The following is a 26,459-nucleotide window of genomic DNA, read 5'->3' as shown; positions in this document are numbered from 1 at the left end:
AACATGCACATGGAATCACAGGTAGCTCGTTTATAACATCAAATAGTGACAATTCATTTTATTCGTTGAATACCGACGAAAAATTAGTTATGATGTTTCGAAAATTAGAGAAATTAGACGAGAACGATAGATCTTTGTTGTCAATGACTGAGAAAATAAATAGCACAATTCGAAAAGTTGATACCCCGGAGCATATCATTAGCGTGAGAAATGGTCACTTGAAACAGTTAGCATTCCACAGTATAGATACTGAAGCGCGCTCCAGGCGCAATAATCTTATTTTCTACGGCCTAGCGGACGTGAGATCAAAAGATACGTATGATCTACTTTCTGAGTTTTTTAGTGACTGTTTAGAACTAGATCTTGGAGAGTTTTATGTCCAGCGTGTGCATCGGTTAGGGTCCCTAAACCGCGCGAGAAGTATTACGCAAACTCCTAGGCGACCGATAATTATGACATTCCGGGACTATCAGGATACGGAATATATCCTGCAGCAGGCTAAAAGGCTTAGAAATACACGATTTAGCATTGACAGCGATTACCCAAAAGAAATCGCCAACGCGCGGAAGAGACTTTGGGATCGCTTTCACAGCGAAAGGGAAACTTTTGGTCTAGATGCGAAAATGGCCTACCCTGCGAAATTTATTATCAAAGGTCGAGTGGTAGCGGACGAATTTCCCGACTGGCACGACATTTTAAACAGAGACAGATCCCAGTTGTTTAATCCCCAAAACGATATTTGTAGTAAGCAAAACCGAAATGTTTATTCAGTGTCAACTGATGTTGACAATTCTGCAAGCGAGGCTAGTATGCCGAGTCCAAACCAGCGGATCGAGCCTGAGAGACCAGCAAACATTGAAAATCAAATATATAATATACCAGCACAGTCTCAGCATTTAAACAAGAAGTTATACAGTCAAGTAGCAGCAGGTACGACCGTTCAACCGACTAACGTACCGCATTATAGTAACGTGTCGTCTGCTGGGGCAGACAACAGACAGCACGTGGAGATTGATAGTTCAGTTAATTATAGCAGCGGGGGCGGCCATGGTCAATTATCAAATCACAGGATAAGCGTGTCTCGAGATAATCCTACCGACCAATAGTACAATAGGGAGAGACGGTCGATAAGATGTGCGCTGTTAAATATACAATGTCTTATTTCAAAAAATGTGAACAAACTGGAATCCCCCGAATTAATGGCTGTTTTCAATAACCATAATATAATTTTCATGACAGAAACTTGGTCAAATGAATACGTAAATATGAATATTGACGGTTTTGAATTGTTTAATTTACATAGGACGGTGAAAAATCATGCTGTTAAAAGGAATTCTGGTGGTATTGCTGTGTATGTGAAATTTGATATTATTGATAATGTATCTTTATACAGCGCGGACAGTGATGATATATTATGGCTGAAACTTAAAGGCTCAGTTTTTGATTTACAACATGATGTATATATATGTCTTTGCTATGTAGTTCCGAAAGGGAGCTCACGAGAAGCCTTTATAGAGACAGATATTTATGACAGAGTTATCAATCAGATAGTAAGAATAAGTAGTATTACCAATGACAACTGTTCTTTTATAGTTCTTGGAGATATGAATAGCAGGATTGGCCAGTTAAATGATTTTGTTAACGAAGATGAATTAAATATACATTTGAGCCCATTTCTGCCAGAAAATTACCAGCCCGATAAAGTTTTACCCAGAGTATCACAAGACTTTGTAACAAATCAAAACGGAACTCTACTGATAGACTTTTGCAAACAGTCGGGGCTTAGAATTCTTAACGGACGGATAGGAAAAGATGCCAGTATTGGTAAATACACCTACGTTGGACCATTAGGTAGTAGCCTAGTAGACTATGTGCTAGCAAGTGAAAATATTATGGCATTGTTAAACTCTTTTGAAGTATTAGAGCCGAATATATTATCTGATCATTGTGTAGTTTCTTTTAGCTTACAGGCATATACGTCGGATATAAATATTTCGGAAGAAAATAACTGTAATAGAATTGAATACACATATAAATAGAATTCTGATAAAATACATGATTATACACAGAAATTGACAGGTGAAGTTGTTGTAAATGAATTAATTTATTTGACAAATAATTTCAATAATATTGCACATAGTAACGAGGTTGACGACAATATTTCTGATTTTTTGAAAATCATGGATGAAGTATGCTCACCTTTGTTTAAGCAGGTACCAAAAAGTACTGATAGTTTTAATAGAAGGCGGAAAGAGGAATGGTTCGATGATGAATGTTCTTCAAAGCGTGACTTATTCCATAACTGTTTAAATTCATATAGAAACTGTAAAAGTGATATTAACAGACTAAATATGTGCAGGGCACGGTCTCAGTATAAGCATGTACTGAGAAATAAGCGTTATAAACATAGACAGAAAGAAACTAATAAGCTGATTAAAGCGAGGACAAATAATGCTAAGCAGTATTGGAAAATGTTGAAGGGATTAACTAGCTGTAGTTATCCTAACTATCTTACACTGGATAATTTCGCTAGATATTTTAAAGCCATAAATAACCCTGAGGATATGTTTTATCAGGCAGATGAAGATGTTTTATTTTTTAACGAAAGGTATTTAAACGGGGAACTTCAAATAATGTTCACCGAATTAGATGAACATATTAGTCACACAGAAATACTGAAAGCAGTTAAGCAGTTGAAAAGTAATACAAGTGGAGGTCCAGATTTATTATTAAATGAATTTTTCAAACACGGAATAGATGTTTTATTACCATACTTGTCTCAGTTATTTAACAAATGTCTAAATATAGGTTATTTTCCAGACTCTTGGAGCGACGGTTTTATTGTTCCCATTTTTAAAAGTGGTGATATTAGAGAGCCAAGCAATTATAGAGGTATAACACTTTTAAGTGTTTTAGGTAAATTGTTCACCAGAATTTTAAACAACCGACTTACGGAGTGGGCAGAAAACTATTAGGTTTATATTGAAGCGCAAGCTGGCTTTCGTAAACATATGAGCACAATAGATAATATCTTTGTGTTAAACAGCCTTATTTCTCATATATGTAATAGTAATGAAAAACTTTTCTATGCATTTGTTGATTTTCAGAAGGCTTTTAATTTCGTTGTAAGAGACATTTTATGGTACAAACTTATTAAAACAGGAGTAAGAGGGAAAATTTTAAATGTTATTAAGTCTATGTATGATAATGTAAAATCAAAAGTTAAACTCTCTAATAATGTCAGTGATATTTTTGAATGTCATTTAGGGGTCAGACAAGGCGAATGCTTTTCTCCTTTCCTTTTTAGCATGTTTTAAACGACATAGAAGACACGTTCATAAACAAAGGTATAGAAGGTATTGATATTGGTACTATGAAACTCTGTCTTTTATTATATGCAGATGATATTATATTATTTTCTCAGTCTGCAGACGGTCTTCAGAACTCTTAAAATGTTTTGTATGATTATTGTTCTAAATGGAAGCTCACTGTTAATTCGAAGAAAACAAAAATTATGATTTTTAGAAAAGGTGGTCGGCTGCCAGATAATTTAGCATTTACTTATAATAATGAACAAATAGAAATTGTTAGCAAATTTAAATACCTAGGTGTTCTTTTTACGACAGGTGGTGCTTTTAACGAGATGGACAAAATGTTAGCAGGCCAAGCACTGAAAGCCACCTTTCAACTTAATAAATATTTGTATAAGTTCACATCTATCTCGCCAAAACATGTATTGAATCTTTATGATAAATTAGCTACACCGGTAATGAATTATGTTCCAGAGATATGAGGTTTTAATAAGGGTACACATATTGAAAGAGCCCATCTTTGTTTCTGTAAAAAATTGTTAGGAGTTAAAGTTTGTTGTCAAAATGCTTTTGTATGTGGTGAAACTGGAAGAGTGACATATATTACGCACAGATATTTACATATTATAAAATACTGGTTAAAATTGTGTCAGTGCGAAGAGGTAAAATATGCACGAAAGATGTATGTTCTATTAAAAAATGATATTGAATTACACCCAAATCATATAAATTGGGTACACAATGTTAGAAATTTATTGTCAAGGTTAGGTTTTTATGAGGTGTGGTTAAACCAAGGAGTTGGGGACATTAATATATTTTTACAAACCTTGAAGGTTCGTCTTTATGATATATTTAAACAAAATTGGAACGACAGCTTACAGGGATCCTCTCGTGCCTTATTTTACAGAACAATAGCTACTTTTACTTTTCAGAAATATTTAAATGATGTCATTGTTGAAAAACATAGAATAAGTATGTCTCGACTAAGAATGTCATCACATAGACTAGAAATAGAAAGTGGCAGATGGAAGAAACCTGTAAGCGTCCCTTTGGATCAAAGAAAATGTTTATTGTGTAATGTATTGGAGGATGAATACCATTTTATAATTGAGTGCTCTCTATATACAGATTTAAGGCATCAGTACATTAAAAGATACTATTGGTTTCATCCTAACTATATAAAATTTATGGAACTAACTAAAACTGAAAATATTACTGATTTAAGAAAACTTTCAGCGTATGTTTACAAGGCGTTTGAAAAACGAAACTTGATTTTTGATTCAATGTAGCAGTCAGATATATATTATGTTAAAAAGTCTCTATTATGATGTAACACTTGATATTTGTCATAATGTTAAATAATGCTCTCACAGTCAAAGATATAACATGCATTTGGTATGAAGTGTTTATCTTTTGATATATTTATTGTCATCTTACTTACACATCTTGTAAAGTTGCATTGTTATTTCTTCTGTGATTATGTTATATTGATGCACGTACATGGGCCAGAATTGGCTTAATACATAATAAAGTTATTATTATGTATGCCAATACAAGTTCTGTGCAAGTTTTATTAAAATCAAATGCAAAATGTGGTCCCTATAGATAGTGTTCATAAGGGAAATGATAACAAAATTTGGCCTTTTAAGGGGCTATAATAGTGGAACCAATGATGGGATCTAACCAGTTTTCGAAAGGAACCGGGATATTATATCAATACAAGTTGTTTGGAAGTATGTTTTGAATTTGATTGCAAAATGAGGTCTCTATCATGTTCACAAGAAATTGTGGACGGACGGACAACGGATAATCACAAAAGCTCACCCTGTCACTATGTGACAGGTGAGCTAAAACCAGAACATTTCAGTTTTCCGTCCGTTTTAGTTCCTTTCACACTTAGCTAACAATTGTGAGATAGAGTAAATTTCTGTTACAATGGCATGATATATAATTTAGATCCCTGCTGAATACACAAAGTGATAATAAATTAAAATCTACAACAATTTCGATAATTAAGATGGCCCAGAAGGACCTTGGTCGCTCACCTGAAAAACACATCATAACAGTGCATGTAAATTATTATATTAGTATTTGACCTAGTGATTTCATAAAGACAAATATTCTGATTAATTTTCATTAAGAATGGACCAAAAAATGTGGTCTCTTATGTGTAAACAAATATTCTCCTGGATTTGACCTGGTGACCAGTTTTTGACCCCACATAAACCAAATCCGGGCTTGTCAAAGATTCTATAAATACAAACATTCTGACAAAGCTTCGGGAAGATTGGAGCAAAACATGGCTTCTATAGTTTATACACGCTTTTCCTTTGACTTGACATAGTGACCTAGATTTTGGTCTCCCATACCCCATATTCAAAATCATGTAAGGTTGCATGATAAAAAGACATTCTGACTAAGTTTTATGAAGATAGAAACAAAGCCGGCCTCTAAAAGATATTCTTTGATTTGACCTGGTGGCATAGCTTTTAACCCAACGTAACCCAGGTAAGAATTCTTCTGAGATTTTATGCAGACAAACATTCTGAAACAGTTCTATGCACTTTAAACACTATTGCAAACACAATGTTTTTCTTTTATTTTCACGGGTGACCTAGTTTTTAACCCCAGATAACCCAGATTCAAAATTCAGCTAAGGATCGCCAAGACAAACATTTTGGCTAATTTCATGAAGATATGGCCATAAATCTGGCCCCAGCTTTTCCTTTAATTTGATTGGAATACCTTTTTTTTTCATCCAAAATGACCCAGACTAAAACTTGACCTAGAGTTGACATGCTTTTCCTTTGATCTCACCTAGCGACCTAGTTTGTGACCCCGTATGACCCTGTTTCAATTTAAATCTAGAGATAATTACGACAATCATTTTGACCAAGTTTTCCAAATTAATTCACAACTATGGCATTTAGAGTGTTCACAAGTTTTTCTTTTGTATTAAAGACACTGATGCTGGTATGACAGGTATGTGGCCTATGGGAATGATAAGGTCTGCGTATTGGCGGTAAGGGCCAATAGACAAGGCTGGACCATTGATAGACTTGCTTCTGTTTATCATAATAAGCTATTGTATAGCTACTGTGCAGTACATAAATTACAGGTGATATTTCTCACCTTCATAGCAAATCAGTTCTCACCTTTATAACAAGTTTAGAATGCTTGATTGAATTAGGGCTAAATAAACAAAGCGATAAGATACAACAGTGTTTTTTTTTCATATTTTCAATAATCAAGTTTTTTAACAATTAAATTTCATCATTGCTATTTTTTTTTTTTTTTTTTTTTTTTAAATCAAAAATGCATTCAGGCACATAGCTTTTAGAAATAATAAATTATGTGTATTTTGAACAATGATATCTCTTTATTGCTGGATTTTATTATACATAAAAGAATCGCTATTTAGACAACACAACAAGAGGGGAATTATGCATTTTTAATATATAAAATTGTTCTGTCCATATTATATAGGAGATTTTCTTTGCCTTTAACCGGGCGATTTAGTTTTTCACCCCACATGATCCAGATTCGAACTTGACCTAGATTTTATCAAGACAAATGTTCTGATCAATGCTCTTGCGTTTCAAACTAAAATTGTGGTCTCTAAAATGTTAACAAGACTTTCCTTTGATCTAGTCTGCTGACCTAGTTTTTAAATCCACGGGACCCAGTTTCCAACTCGATTTAAAGATCGTCAAAACCTACAGTTTTACAGAGTTTCATACAGATAGAGTCACAACTGGGGCCTCTAGACTGTTCACAAGTTTTTCCTTTCATTTCACCAGGTGACCTAGTTTTTTAACCAACATGATCAAGATTCGAACTTGACCCAGAAGCCATCAAGAAAAACTTTCAGACTAATTCTCATGAGAGTCGAACTTAAACTGTGGACTCTAGAGTGGTAACAAGATTTCCTTTTGATCTGACATACTGCCCTTGTTGATTAACATGACCAAGTTTCAACCTCGACCTAGAGATCACCAATGTTAAAATTCTGACCAAGTTTCATAAAGGTTTAATCAAAACTGTGGCCTCTGAGTCTTCAAAAGCTTTTCGTTTAATTTGGTCTTCTGGGTTTTAACTCCACATGATCCGGATTCGAGCTAGAGCTAGAGGTCATCAAGACAATTTCTCTGGCTTATTCTCAAGAGTTTCTGTATTAAAATGTGATTTCTAGAGTGTTAACAAGACTTACCTTTGATCTGGCCTACTGACCTAATTTTAAATCAACATGACCCGGTTTCCAACTTGACCTATAAATCGTCAAGGAAAACATTCTGGCTAAGTTTCATGAAGATTTAGTCACAACTGCGGTCTCTAGACTGTTCACAAGCTTTTCATTCTATTTTACCAGGTGATCTATATTTTTAAACCAACATAACCCAGATTCAAACTTGATTTAGAAGTACTTTCTGATAAATTTTCATGAGTTTCAAGCTTAAATGGTGGTCTCTATGGTATAAACAAGATTTCACTTTGGTCAGGCCTTATGACCTTGTTTTTGACCCACATGACCCAGTTTCATAAAGATTGAGCCATAACTGTAGACTCTATGGTGTTCACAAGCTGTTGATTTAATTTGACTGAGTGACCTAGTTTTTGACCCCACATGGTCCCAGATTCAATTTTGTACTTAAAGCTTATAAAGATAAACATTCTGAACAAGTTCCATAAAGACTGAGTCACAACTGTGGCCCCTAGAGTATTCATAAGCTTTTTCGATGATCTGGCCTACTGACGTAGTTTTTGACCAGATATGACCCAGATTCGATCTTGATGTAGTATTCATCTAGACAAATATTCTGATCAATTCTCACGAGTTTCAAACTTAAATTGTAGTCTTTAGTGTTGAAAATTATTTCATTTGATCTGGCTTACTGACCTAGTTTTAAATCCAAATGATCCAGTTTCAAATCTGACCAGATTCGAACTAGAGCTAGAGGTCATCGAGACAAATTCTCTGATTAATTCTCATGAGTTTCAAATTTAAAGTGTGGTTTTTAGAGTGTTACCAAGACTTACTTTTGATCTGGCCTACTTATCTAGCTTTTAAATCAACATGACCCGGTTTCCAACTTGACGTCAAGGCAAACATTGTGACGAAGTTTCATAAAGTTTGAGTCACAACTGTGGAGACAGAGTGTTCGCAAACTTTTCTTTTGATTTTACCTGGTGACTTAGTTTTGACTCAAAATGACCCAGATTCAATTTTGCCCTGAAACTTCATCAAGGCAAACAACCTAAACAAGTTTTATACAGATTGACTGTGACCTTTAGAGTGTTCACAATCTTTTAGTTAGATCTCACATGCTGACCTACGTTTTGAACCTACATGACCCAGATTCGAATTTACCTAGAAATCATTAAGACAAACATTCTGACCAACCCTCATGAGTTTAAAACTTAAATTGTGGTCTCTAGGGTGTTAAATATGATTTCTCTTTTATCTGGCCTACAGACCTAGTTTCTGATCACATATGACTCGGTTTCGAGCTTTAGTTAAACATCAAGTGTAAAAAAGATTGAGTCACAATTGTGGCCTCCAGACGGTGCATACACTTTTCCTTTGATTCGATTGAATGACCTAGTTTTTGACCCCACATGACCAAGTCTCAATATTGACCTTAAAGATAATTAAGACAAACATTCTTACCAAGTTTTATAAAGAATGAGTCATTACTGTGGCCTCTACAGTGTTCACAAGCTTTCAATTTGATCTGGCCCGCTGACCCAGTTTTTGTCCCACATAACCCAGATTCGAACTTGACCTAGAAGTCATCAAGATAAATATTCTGATCAATTCACATGAGTTTAAACTTAAATTGTGGTCTCTAGAGTGTTATAAAGATTTTATTTTATCTGGTCTACTGGCCTAATTTTTGAAACAACATGACCCAGCCCCAATTTGATCAAGAGATCGCCATAGCAAATATTCTGACAAAGTTTCATAAAGATGGAGTCACAACTTTGGACTGTAGGGTGTTCACAGGCTTTCCCTTTGATATAAATAGGTGCCCTAGTGTATGACCCCACATGCACCAGATTCTGTCTTCTGACGAAGTTTCATAGAGATGAGTTAAAACTTTGTTGTCTAGAGTGTTCACAAGCTTTTCTTTGATCTGGCCTACTTACATAATTTTTGATCCAGCATGAATCAGATTCAGCCTTGACCTAAAAGTCTTCAAGACAAACATTCAGCTCAATTTTCATATGAGTTTCAAATTTAAATTGTGGTCTCGAAAGTGTTAAAAAGACTTTACTTTGATCTGGACTACTGAACCCATATTACCCATTTTTTTACCTGAAGGTCATCAAGACAAACTTTCTGACAAGTTCTCATGTGTTCCAACCTTAATTTGCTGTCTCTAGGGTGTAAACATGAGTTCCCTTTGATCTGGCATTCTGACATTGTTTCTGACCCTGCATGACCCAGTTTCAAGCTTATCCTAGAGATCATCAAGGCAAATATTCTGACAATGTTTCATAAAGCTTGAGTCACAACTTCTGGCTCTAGTATGTTCACAAGCTTTTCCTTTGATTTGACCGGATGACCTAGATTTTGATTCCATATGATCCAATTTAAATTTTGTCCTTAAAGATCATCAAGGCAAACAACCTAACCAAGTTTTATAAAGACTAAGTCACAACTGTGGCTCTAGACTGATCACACGTTTTTACTTTGACTTGACAGGGTGACCTAGTTTTGAACCAACATGATCCAGATTCGAACTTAACCTAGAGGTCATAAATACAAACTTCCTTACCAATTTTCATGACTTTCAAACATAAATTGTGTTCTGTAGATTGTTTACAAGTTTTCCCTTTGATCTGGCCTACCGGTCTAGTTACTGTGGTCACAATACCAGTTTTCAATTTTGGCCTAGAAATCAAGGCAAACATTTCTGACCAAGTTTCATAAAGATTGGGTGATACTTGTGTCCTCAAGAGTGTTCACAAGGCAAAATACTTTCGGTCTCAGGTGACATTTAAATATTACTCAATTGGTGTTACCATGGCAACAAATATATTAAATTCCCCTTTCTATAACAATACTTATAAAAACAAGTTCATTTGAAATAAGGTTTTTAAAAAGTAAAATATTTGAAGGCATATGTATTTAGGGAAAAAAAAGAGTGCCAGACTAACTGACACAAAATACGCCCATTTAAATATTTATTTACATACCATAATAAATGGTAGGGACTTTGGCCGAGTTGTTAAGATCGCTAACTTCAAATCACTTGCCCCTCATCGATGTTGGTTCGAGCCTCACTCTGGGCGTTGAATTCATGTTGACCATATACCGCTCACCTGTTAGTCTTGGCCTTGGAACCATCGAGATAGTTATTCTGATCAAGTTTTATGATATGTATGAACTTTACTTTTGATTTATGAAGGCATGTGCTTGCCTTATGCATTAAGTTATTATGTTCAACTATCCTATGAAGTATCATGCAGTATCTTGAATGGTAATCGAGAGATTTTAACAGAACAGAACTGAAAATTAAAAGTTTGCACAACTATTAACGATGTTGAAAATTCATAAACCAACACAGTTTTTGTCAAAACATTTTTCGCTTTAATAAACTTCTTCAGTTGACAATAACATAAACAATGATACGTGAAATACGGAAATGACGTCGATGCGCACAAATGGCTGATAAAAGTGCATCATGAAATAATACGTTTATGTGTGTTAAATAATATACATTATTATATTATTTTCAACTATTAACGTCATATAAAAGTTATGGGTTTTGACCATAGGTTTAGTTGTATGGTGAAAATTGACTGATTTGGATTTAACGTCGTTCTCAATAGTAAAAGTCATATGGCAACTTCCAGCTTTTATGGAGGAGGAAGACCCCAGGTGCACCTAACAAATAAAAAATGTTTCACACAATCAAACGGATCTCGGTTCCTGTTACTATCCTCTGAATCTGATTCAACTATTTGTCTGACTATCACGAATGTTTTATTTTACAGTTAAATTGTATCGATGTTTCCATTCATATTGCTACAAATATTACTTACAACTCATTCTAGCTGTAATCTTCTAATAACGTTTTAAAAAAGTAAACAAGATCTAGGAAGGCACAGAAAAAAATGATACACTAAATATATATACAACAAGAGCTGTCACAGGAGACAGCGGGTTCGACTTTTTCGAAGCTGGATAGGGGATTTTTATGAAATTATTTTTATGTCAAAATGAATACAAATATGGGGGTTATGCCTTTAGAACAACAGTAAGTTGGTTTCTAACTTCACTGTCTATGTTTTAAGCATAAACAGTGCAGTTTTGCATTTTTTTTGCTAAAAACTCGAAAAAAAAAACTCTCCAAGCCCAAAAACATTTAGGGTCGGACCAAAAAAGTAATAAGAGAGAAAAGAACATTAGTAACATAGGTAGAATTCTAAGCAAAATGCGGGATATTTCATGAAATACTGGTGAAAGAGTAATTTCTGCATCATGTGTCATATGATGCGGGTGATGATGTGGAACAAAAACGTCAAGTTTGAATCAAATCCATTTAATAATAACTGAACTATAGTGAAAATGCACCAAAATTAACCTGAAAGTCTAAGTAAATTGGGGGCATAATTCATGACATAATGGTACCAGAGTTATGGAACTTGTGTTATAAATGATGTGGGTGATGATGTTGAATAACTATTTTAAGGTATTGGACCCTTCCTTAATAGTAATGTTTAAAAAATGGCATTTGCTTGGTATATTCTTAAAGTTGACTATGTTTCACACTGTGTTGCAAATTTTAGACAACTTTTACCGTGCCGTTTTTTTGTAATTTTTGCCTAATTTATGGTATTTCCTCAAGCACAAGTAGAGACAAGTTTCAACGTGATGGCCACTATCTAAAACGTTTGCAGAGAATTCATTACATCATTTTTTTGATAAAAGAAACGTCAACTATTGCTAAACAATTACTGTACAAGAGATCACAGAGTGATCTTGGCGCCCACCATTGTGCCATTTTTGATTGTTCCACATTTCAAGACTAGCTCAAGGTCAAAATCAAGGTCAAATTTCATTTTAGTACACATCACTGTGCATGTGGTCCATGCATGTGGTCCATGCTGTAGCTTGAGAAATATGAAAGTGATTCACAAGATCAATTTCAAGGTCAAAGTTCATTTCGGTATACAAAACTATGCATGTGCTTCAAATTTGGAGGCTGCAGCTAGAGAAATGTGAAAGTAGGTACTAGATAAAAATCAATGTCAAATTTCAAGTCAGAACACAAAAATATGCATGTGGTCCAAATTTGAAGCCTGTAGCTTGAGAAATGTGAAAGTAGGGCACTAGGACATTCTCAAGATCAAAGTTTATTTCGGTACACAAAACTATGCATGTGGTCCAAATTTGAAGCCTGTACCTTCAAAAATGTGAAAGTAGGTCACTAGGTCAATGTCAAGGTCAAAGTTTTTTTCTGTACACAAAAATATGCATGTGGTCCAAATTTGAAGGCTGTAGCTTGAGAAATGTAAAAGTAGGTCACTAGGTCAAAATCAAGGTCAAATTTCATTTCGGAACACAAAACTATGCATGTGGTCCAAATTTGAAGGCTGTAACTTGAGAAATGTGAAAGTAGGTCACTAGGCCAAAATCAAGGTCAAATTTCATTTCGGAACACAAAACTATGCATGTGGTCCAAACTTGAAGCATGTACCTTCAAAAATGTGAAAATAGGTCACTAGGTCAATGTCAAGGTCAAAACTTTTTTGGTACACAAACTATGCATGTAGTCCAAATTTGAAGGCTGGGGCTTGACAAATGTGAAAGTAGGTCACTAGGTCAATGTCAAGGTCAAAGTTTTTTCCTGTGCACAAAACTATGCATGTGTTCCAAATTTGAAGGCTGTAGCTACAGAAATGTGAAAGTAGGTCACTATGTCAAAATCAAGGTCAACTCATGTCAATGTTCATCTTGCCACTCAAAACTATACATGTGGTCCAAATTTGAATGTTGTAGGTTATTGACAAGAAAACTTTAAAAGCTTTTCCCTATATAAGTCTATATGAACCATGTGACCCCCGGGGCGGGCCATATTTGACCCTAGGGGGATAATTTGAACAAATTTGATAGAGACCCATGAGATGATGCTACATAACAAATATCAAAGCCCTAGGCTTTGTGGTTTGGACAAGGAGATTTCCAAAGTTTTTTCCCTATATAAGACTATGTAAACAATGTGACCCCCAGGGCGGGGCCATATTTGACCCTAGTGGGATAATTTAAACAACCTTAGTAGAAAATTACTAGATGATGTCACATACAAAATATCAAAGCCCTAGTTCCTGTGGTTTTGGACAAGAGGTTTTTCAAAGTTTTTCCCTATATAAGTCTATATAAACCATGTGACCCAGGGGCGGGGCCATATTTGACGCAAGGGATATAATTTGAATCATCTTAGTAAATGTATGTTTCTTATATGTCATGTTATTCCCACTCATACTTCATTTTAGTATTTTTATTAGAATATAGATGATTCATCGTTTATTGTAAAGCCTACCCTAGTTCTGAGACACCATGTATGTTATTAAGTAGGGCTGTCATCGATAGAAACGATATCGATGTATCAACGATATTTTTTGGTCGATCGATTATCGATTCCCATTTTCAAAAATCGATATTTTACAGAGAGAAAAAACAACTGTCTAGATAAACACTCAGACCCTCTAAAACAACTTTTTCTGCCTGCAAAAATGTGCCGTAAGTAACGGAAGTTGTCAAAAAAGGTCATGTCTAAACTTGTACCGTAGCAGTCTTTTCCCACTAGCCGGCACTACCTATATGGGTAGAAGTAAAAAGGGCTCAACTTCAGAATCTATTTGCAAAAAGTTACGTTGTCCTGTCTTGAAAGGTCGCTTCGTTGTTTGTGCATGTAAAAACATAGTGTATATACTGTTTCTACGTCAATCTCGGCTTTTTACTTGTTCGCGTATAGCTGATCACTCAGTAAAAAGGTACAGAATTTAGCTAGTGTCCGTAACAATAACAATCAAAAATGGCCGAAGAGGAAGCCGTCGCTGGCTTAAATAGTGGAAAAAGAGTCGAAAGACGGAAAGAAAAGCTTTGTTTGAGTTCGTAGAAACACAGGGTGTTGCTTAAACATGCCTTTCAGTACAACAAACAAACAGTCAAACACTACACATTTGAGGCCCATCGAAAACTTGGGCAAAAGTTAAAAAAGAAAACCAAAAAAAAAAAAAAAAACAAAAAACAAAAACACGCGATGCCAGTACCGAATGTAAGTGCAAGGTAAAAATTAGACAGGGTATGAAACAGGCTAAAAATAAATAAAAACATGGTAAATAAATAAATTAATTAATTTAATAAATAAATAGATATCTGTGGAAGAGAAATGCAGAATTTTAGCTGTTTGAAACCCGACTCCAGTGCCTGGTATTATAGTTCACTAGGTTGTAAAGTAGGATAAATGCAAAAGAGGAGTGAAGGCACAATGAAGATCTATAAAAGATTTCATTAATTTTCATTTATTTTATTTATTTCACAGATACAAATACAACACAATCAAACAGTAATATAAAAAGTAGGCAATAAAACTAAACATAACATTAACAAGAAGGTATATAGCATGCCCATGAACAAACAGGCTTTTAATCTAACTTAATAATCGATATATCGATGTATCGTCGATATTTGTCTTCCGATATATCGGTATCGTCGATATGCCAAAGACCCAATCAATGACAGCCCTATTATTAAGTTATATATTATATTCAATGCTTTTCTAGAAGGTTCAATCAACAGGATGTTAACATTATTTAAAACTCTGGATTATTGTTTTTTTTTTGTTTTTGTTTTTTTGTTTTTTTTTCTAGAAAGCTCAAGTTTACACGGCAGGCAGATATCGGCCTGATAAATGCATAGTGGTAGGCTATTTATACCCTTCTTATTTGCTGGCATACGAAGACGCACCTTTGCAGTTAGGATTCTACCTTACAGTAAGGGGCGGTGTAACAATGTCACATTGTCAGTCATATATATCTACTCTAACAGGGTTACTTCCCTTACCTGTATAGGTTTGTCGGTTTGTCAGGTGTCCTACTTTTTTGTATACTAATATGTTACTGCAGTTAGAAAAAACAACAGCAGTGTTTATCTTACTGATTGAATTACACGTTAAAATTTTGCATTTTATGATGTTCGACAGCTGAAGATACCGTCGTGCCAAAGTAACTATACTTTGATGTCTGACTAAATGCATGGCATGGAACTACTTGTTTGTACTCTGCTAACACTGGATCGATTGTGAGAACGTCGACCAGAAAATGCCGAAATGTAATTTAGAACAACTTTTGCCCCTGTGACAATAAGCCATTTCAAAGGTGTTTATGAACATTTTGACATGTGCATTGCTTCCAGGTCCATATTTTTAAAGATATTTCTCTATAAATGATTGGTCGACTTTTTGGTAAGTGAAATTAATAATCTTTCAGAAAAATCTTACTTCACAGCCCAGTTTCTGGAATATAGTTCAAGGGATCGTCAGACATTTAGAAAGTCAATAGTTTGAAATTTTTAACCACTTAAAGGCTTCCCTGGAAATTTTGAAGACTTAGATAACAAAAGCTGTCACAGAAGACAAAAAAAAAAAACTTGCGCTCGACTGCTGGATAGTAAAATTGGGCACATCTGAGGAAGCTGAAGCTGTTAAAAATTAGCTCCGGTTGGGTAAAAAACTAGGTTTCTAGACCAAATCGAAGAAAAACACATTTTTGCTCCAATCTTCCGGGAACTTGGTCAGAATGTTTATCTCCTTGAAAACTCTGACGAGTTTGTAACTGGGTCATGTGGTTTCAAAAGCTGGATAACTATGTTGTGTTACTCTAGTGAGCGCAACTTAGTGCCATCATGGCCCTCTTGTTTTATATTATTATTATTTATTTTTACAATAAGTTTTCATAAAATATGAACTGGTACGAAAAACTTAACCAAGATTTCAAAGTCAAAAAGGGCCATAATTCAGCCAAAATCCTCGATGGAGTTATGTACATTTGCCTATAACTAGATACGGTGATGCTAAACAAGTGTTAAAAGTTTCAAAGCTTTATCTCAAAAGACTCTGCCAAAATAAGAACTGGTACTAAAAACTTAACCATGATTTCTAAGTCAAACGGGGCCATCATTCAGCCAAAATCCTTGATAGAGTTATGTGCTCTTGCCTATAACAGGCTATGGTGATGGTAAACAATTGTTGAAAGTTTCCAAGCTTTATCTCAAAAGAATTTGTCAAGAAATGGACTGGTACGAAAAACTTAACCAAGGTGTGATGCCGACGCCAATGCAGTGGTGAGTAGGATAGCTCTACTTATTCTTCGAATAGTCGAGCTAAAAAACAAGAGCAATGCATTGCAACGCAAATGCAGAGCAATATACACACAAAACAAAGTCATATGACCTTTGACCCCTAAGTGTGACCTTGACCTTGAAGTGAGCCATCTGAAACATGCGCTGTGCACATCTTTTCCATGAGGTGAACATTTGTTTAGGTTTCTTTGAAATCCTTCAAATGGTTCAAGAGTTACAGCGTGGAAATGAAATCGCTAACCAACAGACAGACAGACATTCAGACCAGACACCGAGGCGGTAACATAATATGTCTCTTAGGGCGTATAAGAAAGAACTGAAATCTTATGGTGATACAAGCTGTGTGCAAATTTGGTTAAAATCAGATCATAAATGAAGCTGCTATTGTGCAGACAAAGTCAAAATAGCTAATTTTGGCCCTTGCAGGGATCATAACTCTGGAACCCAAAATGGGATCTGGCCGGTTCAAGAAAGGAACCAAGATCTTAATATGGTGACACAAGTTTTATGCAAGTTTGTTTAAATTCAAATCATAAATGAAGCTGCTATTGTGCAGACAAGGTCAAAATAGCTGATTCTGGCCCTATCAGGGGCCATAACTCTGGAACCCATATTGGATTCTGGCCAGTTCAATAAAAGAATCAAGATCTTGCGGTGATAAAAGTTGTGTGCAAGTTTGGTTAAAAAATCAAATCATAAATGAAGCTGCTCTTGCGCAGACAAGGTCAAGATAGCTAATTTTGGCCCTTTCAGGGGCCATAACCCTGGAACCCATAATAAGATCTGGTCAGTTCCAGAAAGGAACCAAGATCTTATTGTGATACAAGTTGTGTGCAAGTTTGGTTAAAATAAAATCATAAATGAAACCAATATCGTGCAGACAAGAAATTGTGGACGAACAAAGGGCAATCACAAAAGCTCACCCCGTCACTACGTGACAGGTGAGCTAATAAAACTAAACTGTTATATGCAGTGTTATTCGCTTAGGCCCTTGTGAAATTATTCTGCTTGGGTATAACCCCTTCATAATGTTTCTATGTTAATGCTGATGTCACTTCAATGGAGCACCATGTATTTATCAAGAACCAGCGCTTCAAATTTGATAAAATATTTTACTTAGAAAACATGTTTTTAAACAAATATCACAAAACACAATTTTCTTGATTAATTTACACATACCCTGAGCTAGTTATTTGCTGTACGCTTTCTCTTTCATTTGCGCCTTAATGGAACTATTCTGCAAGATGTATTAATAATATATGTCATTTGTTATACGAATAAGATAGAAATATCCATCCCGAGGGCACCTGCACATTGGGCGGCAACTCTACAATCATCAATGCCATGCACCCATGCTCAGGTAGCCGAGGGACGGATATTTCTATCTGAATTTTAAACACATGACTGGAGGTTTTTCTTGCTTGTCTTATACATAAAGTTTTATATTCTGACAGACTAGTTTCCATGCACACAGTATTTTACAAATGAAAAAATAGATAAAGCAAATAGAAATACTTTCTTTGTAGCACTCTTTCTTAGAGTTTGTAAAGTGCGAGAAATAGATGTCTGTAAGCAGAAGTGATGTCATGACCTTTCAGGGATGCACAATAATAAAGTTCCATTTTAGCTTTATCATTTGTAGTGTAACGTTGTGTTATCACCATAAAGAAACATCTTTTGAATCAAGAAATATACTACAAGGAACGTAGAGAAACTATCAATATATCTGACTTTTTCGAATTTTACATAAACGATATGTGCATGAATCTCTAGTTGTCATTAACAGCATGAAATTCATCTGGCATGGGGAATATCAGATGGGTTTTGCCAACATTGGAAACGCCAGTTCAATGTGCAAGCATACCATTTCTGGTACCGACAAAGAATGTGACGACCTAACATTTGGTGCCATACATGTGCAAAATAAACGGTTCCGTCATGTTTGATATAACTTTTACATACCAGATATATCAGAATAGCAATAATTTCTAGCAAGACATGTTTAAACACTATACAATCTGACTGTTAAACGTAATATGAAATAACTACTCTTGCTTGACCTAAAACTCCCATTGTGAAAAAACAAAGTAAGAAACGGTTTTGCTATAAATTATTTCTTAAGTCTTCTGATAACTTTAAATTGTCGGCCATGGAAGTAGTCATATTTTGTCTTTAGTGGCTGCTGTCAATTTAGACTTGAAAGAACTTTTTGACCGGATAGCTTTCTTTCCATCTTCTTTAACATCCGAGTCATAATCTTCAACATCTGTTGTCTTTTCGAGTTGATGAAAACGAGAGAAGTAGGAGCTGATTAGTTGACCTGACAAGAATTTATGTCTGGTAAACTTTCCCGACAGTCTCATTTCCTCCATTGCCACAAAGGGTTCGACTTTGTTCATGCCACTTTATCTGTGTTACAATTCTTTCTCGAAGTTTTTTTGTTCGAAATTGAAGCTGACTCTACATTTTGTTTCTAAAATTACTCATTCTTACACAAGTGTAGTAATACAGTACTTTCAGCTATACTCTCATTATTGTTGGGCAAAGGCAGCATTTCCTTTGAGTGGAACATGTTGAATGACGTATCGGCATATACATGCTTAGCCTTTTATGTTCAAGTCATTTTGCTGAGTGTGGACAGTTTTTATTGTTGAAAAAGTCCTTGTGTAGTTGTCCTACAGACACTACAATACAATGGTTGATAACTCCGCTACTGCTCCTGAAAATCAAATAAAATTACATATAATTTATAAAAGGGAAACAATAGGTTTCCTAATTCCATTACATATACCACTTGAAGTTAATTTATAACAGGGCAGGGCCTCTTTTTACCCTAGATGCATAATTTGAACATTCTTTGTAAAGTACCACTAGGCAATGCAACATACCAAAATTCAAAAGTCTAGGCCTTGCAGTTTCAGACAATTTTTTTTCCTATTTAAATCTATGTAAAACTTAGTACCCCCGGTACGGGGGCCTCTTTTCACCCCAGGGACATAGTTTGAACAGTCTTGGTAGAGATCTACAAGGCAATGCTATATTCCAAACATTAAAGGCCTAGGTCTTGAGGTTTCAGACAAGAAGATTTTTAAGTTGTTTCCTACAAGTCTATGTAAAACTTGGTACCCCCGGGACAGGGCCTCTTTTCACCCCAGGGGCATAACTTGAACAATTTTTATAGAGGACCATTAGATGATGCCACATGCCAAATATTGAGGCCCTATGCTTTGTGGTTTTTGCCAAGAAGATTTTCAAAGTGTTCCCAATATAAGTCTATGTAAGCCATTTGACTCTCCCCCCAGGGTCTGACCATATTTGACCCAATGGGAATAATTTGAACAATCTTGGTACAGGACCACTAGATGATGCTACATATCAAACATAAAAGCCCTATGACCTGTAGTTTTTGACAAGAAGATTTTTCAAATTTTTCCTTTTTGTTGGCATGGCAATTTCCAGAGTTCTATATGGAATTCAATTCTTTGAACAATTTTCAAAGACCATCCAAGTTACATCCCTGTGAAGTTTCATCAAGATTAGGAGGAGATGTTGTTTAAAGGAAAGTGTGGACGGAAGTGTAGAAGGATGACGGATGGTGAGCGATCACAATAATCATCCTGAGCTTTTGGTTTGGATGAGCTAACAAGAACTGGTAAAAGGCAGCACTTTGAACTGTTTGAAATCCTTCCACACAATATCTGCTTACATACAAAAGCTTTACAAAAATTGTGTAAGTTTAAAAATGGGCAAACTTTGGTAAACTGTAAGCCAGAGATGTGAAACCAAGTTCTGAATGGTCAATTCAAAGTGGCAAAGACTTATAAATAGACTTATAAATGAAAAGTCTGAAAGCGTTAAGTACACCAGTTCCTGAGAAACCTGCTTACATGCAAAACTTTCCACAAAATTTATACTGAGTGAAACCCGGGCATTGACAAAATGTCAGCTTGAATTATAAAACCTGCTCTGTGAATCATCCTATGATAGCATTATTGTAACAATGATCCTGAAAGCAGTCAAACAGTTTCTCAGAAACCTGGTAACATATAATTTCTGCAGTTAAAACTGAACACTGAAAGGGGCATAATTAAGGCCTGGGGGTATGTGGCTGTGATGACAGAATACTAATTTAAAGGTACAATATGCAAAGTGATACGGTATTTCAGATAATGATATTAAGGACAAAATTGAAACCAAGAAATTGTTGTTACACATGAGCATATATTGTATATACATTTACCTTACATATTGTAGTCTGTCATATGCAGAATCTCTATCAAAATTCTCCTACCGTTTGGGGAAATGCCTGAAAAAAAAATGTTTTAAAATGTCATTGATGTATGTCATGTGTTTTGTTTAAATAATATCACCACATCTAGGACACAGATTTCTGTCATTTGACATGTATATTTCTGTGCATGCACATCAAGTCATATAACACAGTAACACAGGAAATCAGTATTGACTAATACCAGTAGATGTGCGAGTAACTAATAGCATACTACGAATGTATGTACACAGTGAAATACCGGTACTTCATCTTTTAAATGATTATGATAATGAAAATACTGTAGTAAACTTTCAGTAACTTTAACTAGAGCTGCTTTTGAAAAAAAATGCATGTCTTCCACAATCATGCCTAATCATCTGAATAGTATTATATAAGTCAAACATGTGCCAAGACCTCAACTCTGCCTCATGACTGTGTACAAATGTACCGATTTACATCTAATTCCCTCCTGTATGAAAAAGAAATGCTCCGGACAAAGTCATTCTTGTATGTGACCTTTGGCCTCTAAGTGTGACCTTGACCTAGGGACCTGGTTCTTGCGCATGACACTATGTTTCATGATGGTGAATAATTGTGTCAAGTTACATTCAAATCCCTCAATGCACGAAGAAGAGATGATACAAAGTCTGTAAATTAATCCTAAGACCTGGTTTTTGTACATGTCACTCCGTCTCATGATGGCGAACAACTGTCCCAAGTTACATCAAAATCCCTCTATACATGAAGAAGTTAAGTCCGGCCCGCATTCCCATAATACATCCCGTTTTTTTTTTAAATGGGTGTATAGAATTTTGACAAACTAGAAATGTGTCCATGGGACACAGATGCCCCCACTACATCCCATTAAAATGACTATTTTTCCCAGGTCAGGGGCCAGAACTCCTACAATACTGAATGAATCCGGATGCGAAAGCCCAGGTGCAGAACTGCACATGCTGACTAACATTCCTGTAAACTTTGGTGACTCTAGGTCAAATACTTTTGGAGCTACGCAAGACACAACATTAAAATGACCCATTTTTAACTAAGTCAGTGGCTATAACTCCTACACGACTGAATGAATCCGGACGTGAAACCCCAGGTGCACAACTGCATATGCTGACCAACATTCCTGTAAACTTTGGTGATTCTAGGTCAAATACTTTTGGAGCTATGCGCGACACAACATTAAAATGACCAATTTTTTTACTAAGTCAGGGGACATAACTTCTACATGACTGGATGAATCCGGACGCGAAACCCCAGTTGCACAACTGCACAAGCTGACCAACATTTCTTGTAAACTTTGGTGACTCTAGGTCAAATACTTTTGGAGCTATGCGCGACACAACATTAAAATGACCAATTTTTACAAAGTCAGGGGCCATAACTTCTACATGACTGAATGAATCCGGACGCGAAAGCCCAGGTGCACAACTACACATGCTGACCAACATTCCTGTAAAGTTTTGTGACTACGTCAAATAGTTTCACAGCTACGCGTGACACAACATTTTCGGAAGGACGGATGGACGGACGAACAAGAGCAAATCTATGTGCTCCCCACTCCCCGCAAAGTGGGGGCATAAAAATTGCAATGCTCCCATTGCTTTGTACACTTAGCTTACTGTGTTGTTTACAGGGAATCTTACATACATTTTTATTTTTAAGACAGGAAATTGAATATTATACACTGTTTTCAAACATTAAAATATCCTGTTACAGTACTTCAATGACAATGGGGCTAAAATTTCAATTTCTTTTTTTTTAATTGAATGGATGCAAAATCAGTCTAAAGAAAGTAGGGAAATCTTCCTTTATAACAGACTTAGAAGTGTCTAAGGGCACACATCCTTACCTCTAGTATGTGATTCTAGAGGTAGGGATCCTGTAACCCTAGAAATTCCTTTTAAGGATTGTCTAGTGGCATGGACCTTCTCTTTCCAGATGTTGTGTGTTATTTACATCATTCTTTAATCTTCTTGCAAACTAACAAATCAAATATGATTTAACCAATATTCACCTATTAAAACATGAATCTAAATTGTTCATGGATTGATAGTTATTTCCTTTTGAAACATAAATAACTGTCAAGACACAACATAAATATTGCAAATCCTACTGGCACAAAATACATAAGACACAATGATATCAAATTATGTTGTGACAGGTCATTTAATCTTAATTATGTTTTCCGCATATCTGGTGCTGGAAATATTTGAGGAACAAATAACCAACAAAAAACTTTAAAATAAATAAAAAACATATGGTCACACACAAAAAATGAAAATGTGTAATGTGTGTTACTGTGTATACTGTATATGTCAAAATCTAGGACATAACTTTAGCATCCTACAAAACAGGCCTGATTTGTAAAATATAAGAGTCCAGGAACATATTTTTCATCTTGAAATCATAGTCAAACTAATTTGACGCAATCCTAGAAAGTATCAAGATAATTGTTTCATATGGGCAATACCTCCACTTGTGTCAAACACTTTAAGACCCAAATAGTGGAGAAAATTCCGCTGAAATTTTCATCACAGCTGACATGCTACAAGCTATATGTTTAAATGCAAATATAGCTTGTAGCATGTCAGCTGTGATGAAAATTTTTAAATGCAAATATGTCACAAGCTCGCCAAAGATTCAAACGAAACTTACTTGTAGCAAAAGGAGATTAAATTCCTGAGAACTAATTTATATTGCTTTAAGTAAAATTTATCAAATGATTTCCAAAATTACGAATTATTCAGTGATTTAAACCAATGCAATGAATGTAGGTATGTACTGTACATGATTATTGTTTACCACATCAGTCATCTACACAGCATAACGCCCAAGCGATAAAACCAATAACATTACACGACTGTGTATTGTGATATATCTGCCATTATTTTGGTCTTTCAGAGTATTGACAGTTACACAGCTAAAATAATCCAGCTTCAGCTGTTAATGTTATGGATCTCTAATGGATGTGACTATTAGAATATAAAAATGGCGTCAGTTAAGTTATGGTAGCCAGAACTAACGTTTTGACTTCCCCCGTCACAATTTTATATACCAATTTGATCGTCAAATTATTTTGACTACATGTAATACAAAGCTTGAAATACTGTTGTTAGGTATTTCTGGTATTTCCTATGAACAAATCATAGTCTGAATAAAAACTAAAGTAGATACATGATGAAAATTGTCATATCATAAACACTGATAAAACATGTTAATTGTTATGCCAGTAATCAAAACTTATTACGAGTACCTTACCTGTGCCTGTGGAAAATATAACTTCGATTGCTGAAATAACTGTCAACAAATTTTCTCCAGAGATCTGTCGCTCATATTTTCCCGTAGTCCCTGAATGTGTATCCAGAATAGCACACCTTATGGTACGGAGTGTGTTTAACTTTCAATTCACGTAAATGATCCGGATGATGATTACCAAAAATAACAGGTTTCGAGTACGAATTAAGATCAATGCAACCTGAATCTGATAAATATACACAAAGTTCGTCTTCTGCAATCATTTATTATGATTCCTAACGATAAACCATTTATATAGCACGACAATGACACTGAAAACTCGTGGCAAAGATAGCTCTCCGCCATAATTTGGGAAACACTACTTTCTATAGTTTTGTCGGCCATTAGTCCAGGCTTTGCACCACTAAAATTATGACTCTAATATACTGACTAGAGGTTAGGGTTAGGTCGACTATGGCCACAGTGGTTCGTTTGCCCTATGGAAAATAGCCTTACCCCCATAATTTTTTTTAATGTTGCCTATATCTCCTCTGCGAAGATCATCAAAGGGGGATAAATCATGTAGGAGAAAAGGGAAATAAGCTTCATATTAAAATCGCGTTTATGGGGAAACTAGATAGATTCCCAAATATGTTATTGATGTTTATGTAAGTTCAATTTTCTGCCAATTTAGCCCAATATATCAATTTATGCAAACCGGATGCATATTCAAATAACATTTACCAAAAGTAAGCACCTTTTAAACACCTTTTTGTTACATTTAAGGGCCTTAATGATGTATTATAAATCGTTTCGGCTGGTATCGTGAATGTTGAGTGAATGCTGAACATGAGTTAAACTATTTTGATGCATATCAATATAAAAAATATAGATGTTAAATGATAGTATGGATAAAAATCAAATTACTGTACCAAGCGTCCGAGTATGGCAGGATTTTGTGACTTTCTTAAAAATACAGTTCGTTTCTATGGCAACCAGTTATCAAATTGAGGTTATAAATGTTTTTTATTTATTACATCTATCCTATCATTGTATGGCAGGAGTTTGAAGAAAATGCTTGACTATGCGTGGCACAATTTTCTCAGTGGTTACAGAGAATGACTGTTAAATATAATCCGACCTACCTAACATATTTTTGAGCAGGTTACCGGAAACAAATATCCCTTATGCCTCACTGTTTTATTAAACATCTGTATCGTGGTGCTAAGATCCCTTAAAAAGCATATTTAATATGCACTAGAAAGAATCTTTTGGTCAGCTAAATCTTGTTGCTTATAATTAAATAAGCTAATTAGAGTACGTAGATCGAGAGACTGTTCATACTAAGTGTAGTTTAAGCATAGGCCCATCTATCAGACTTAATATGGATCCACCTAACACAAAAAATCCTCAATTTGCAGAAAAAAAAAAGAAATATTTTACCTTATTTGTTATAATTATTCCAGTCTATAAAAGCAGTAATTTTTTTGAATAATAAATGCAATAAATATGCGTTGAAAATTTTCTTGTAGCTCTATTGTATATATAGCCGCACGTTCAGTCATCACTGTGGGGAAACGGACACCGGATATAGCCCAGAAAGTGATCAATCAATAAACGTTTTATTTTGACACACGGTAGGTTTTTTACCATTTTTGGTATTTTATGGTGATATATTTATCAAAATCGAAGAGTTTCGAATAGCTTTATCTTATGTGTCTCCACTCTTGTATCATGGCACAATTCTCGCTAAAAGTTGCATGATCGCTCATAAATGTTCAGTAATGTGTTAGGATTTCAAACATAAAACAACAAATAGAAAATAAGAATAAAAACTGAATCGAGCGATTTTATTAAAATTACATCGTCCAGTATTGTGTAAGATATCAATACGATATATTTTGTTGTTATGGAGATAATTATACTATTTGACGAGCTGAAAGTGTACTGGGGATATACGAAGCAAATAAATATCTGCACAGGGGATAGCTATTAAGTGGACTGAGGATAGGAACTATATATTTTGAATAATGAGACTGCGATAATGATTATAGCTTTTTACCTCTACTTTAAGTCGTGGGGATATGATTTATCCATTGTCCATATCGAGGAATGAGAGCAAAAGTGTTTTTTTTCTGTATGTACTTATTTAACAGATTCACTCTGACCTTCCGGTATGCTCGTCTGTCTTTTCTTCCACGTGTTTAACTGCTCGGCCTTCCAGAGCAATACTTGCAATGGTTGGTCAAATTGAGTAGATATA

General features: G+C 35.1%; 1 protein-coding gene and 1 long non-coding RNA gene across 4 annotated transcripts in view; one reads left to right on the top strand and one right to left on the bottom strand.

Annotated features, from left to right (window-relative positions):
- Nucleotides 1–26,459, top strand: part of LOC123551167 (titin homolog) — a 280,515-nt gene that overhangs the window by 166,115 nt on the left and 87,941 nt on the right. The window lies entirely within an intron of this gene.
- Nucleotides 13,900–24,708, bottom strand: LOC123546426 (uncharacterized). Its single transcript, XR_008370511.1, has 3 exons — nt 24,221–24,708; nt 20,924–20,989; nt 13,900–19,402 (listed from the first exon to the last, which is right to left on the bottom strand). It is a non-coding gene; the product is annotated as an uncharacterized LOC123546426 (long non-coding RNA).

The sequence above is a fragment of the Mercenaria mercenaria genome, chromosome 4 (assembly GCF_021730395.1).
Source record: "Mercenaria mercenaria strain notata chromosome 4, MADL_Memer_1, whole genome shotgun sequence".
NCBI classification, from domain to species: Eukaryota; Metazoa; Mollusca; class Bivalvia; order Venerida; family Veneridae; genus Mercenaria; species Mercenaria mercenaria.
Note: the sequence above shows the minus strand (reverse complement) of the source record. Positions and strands in the feature narration are given on the sequence as shown.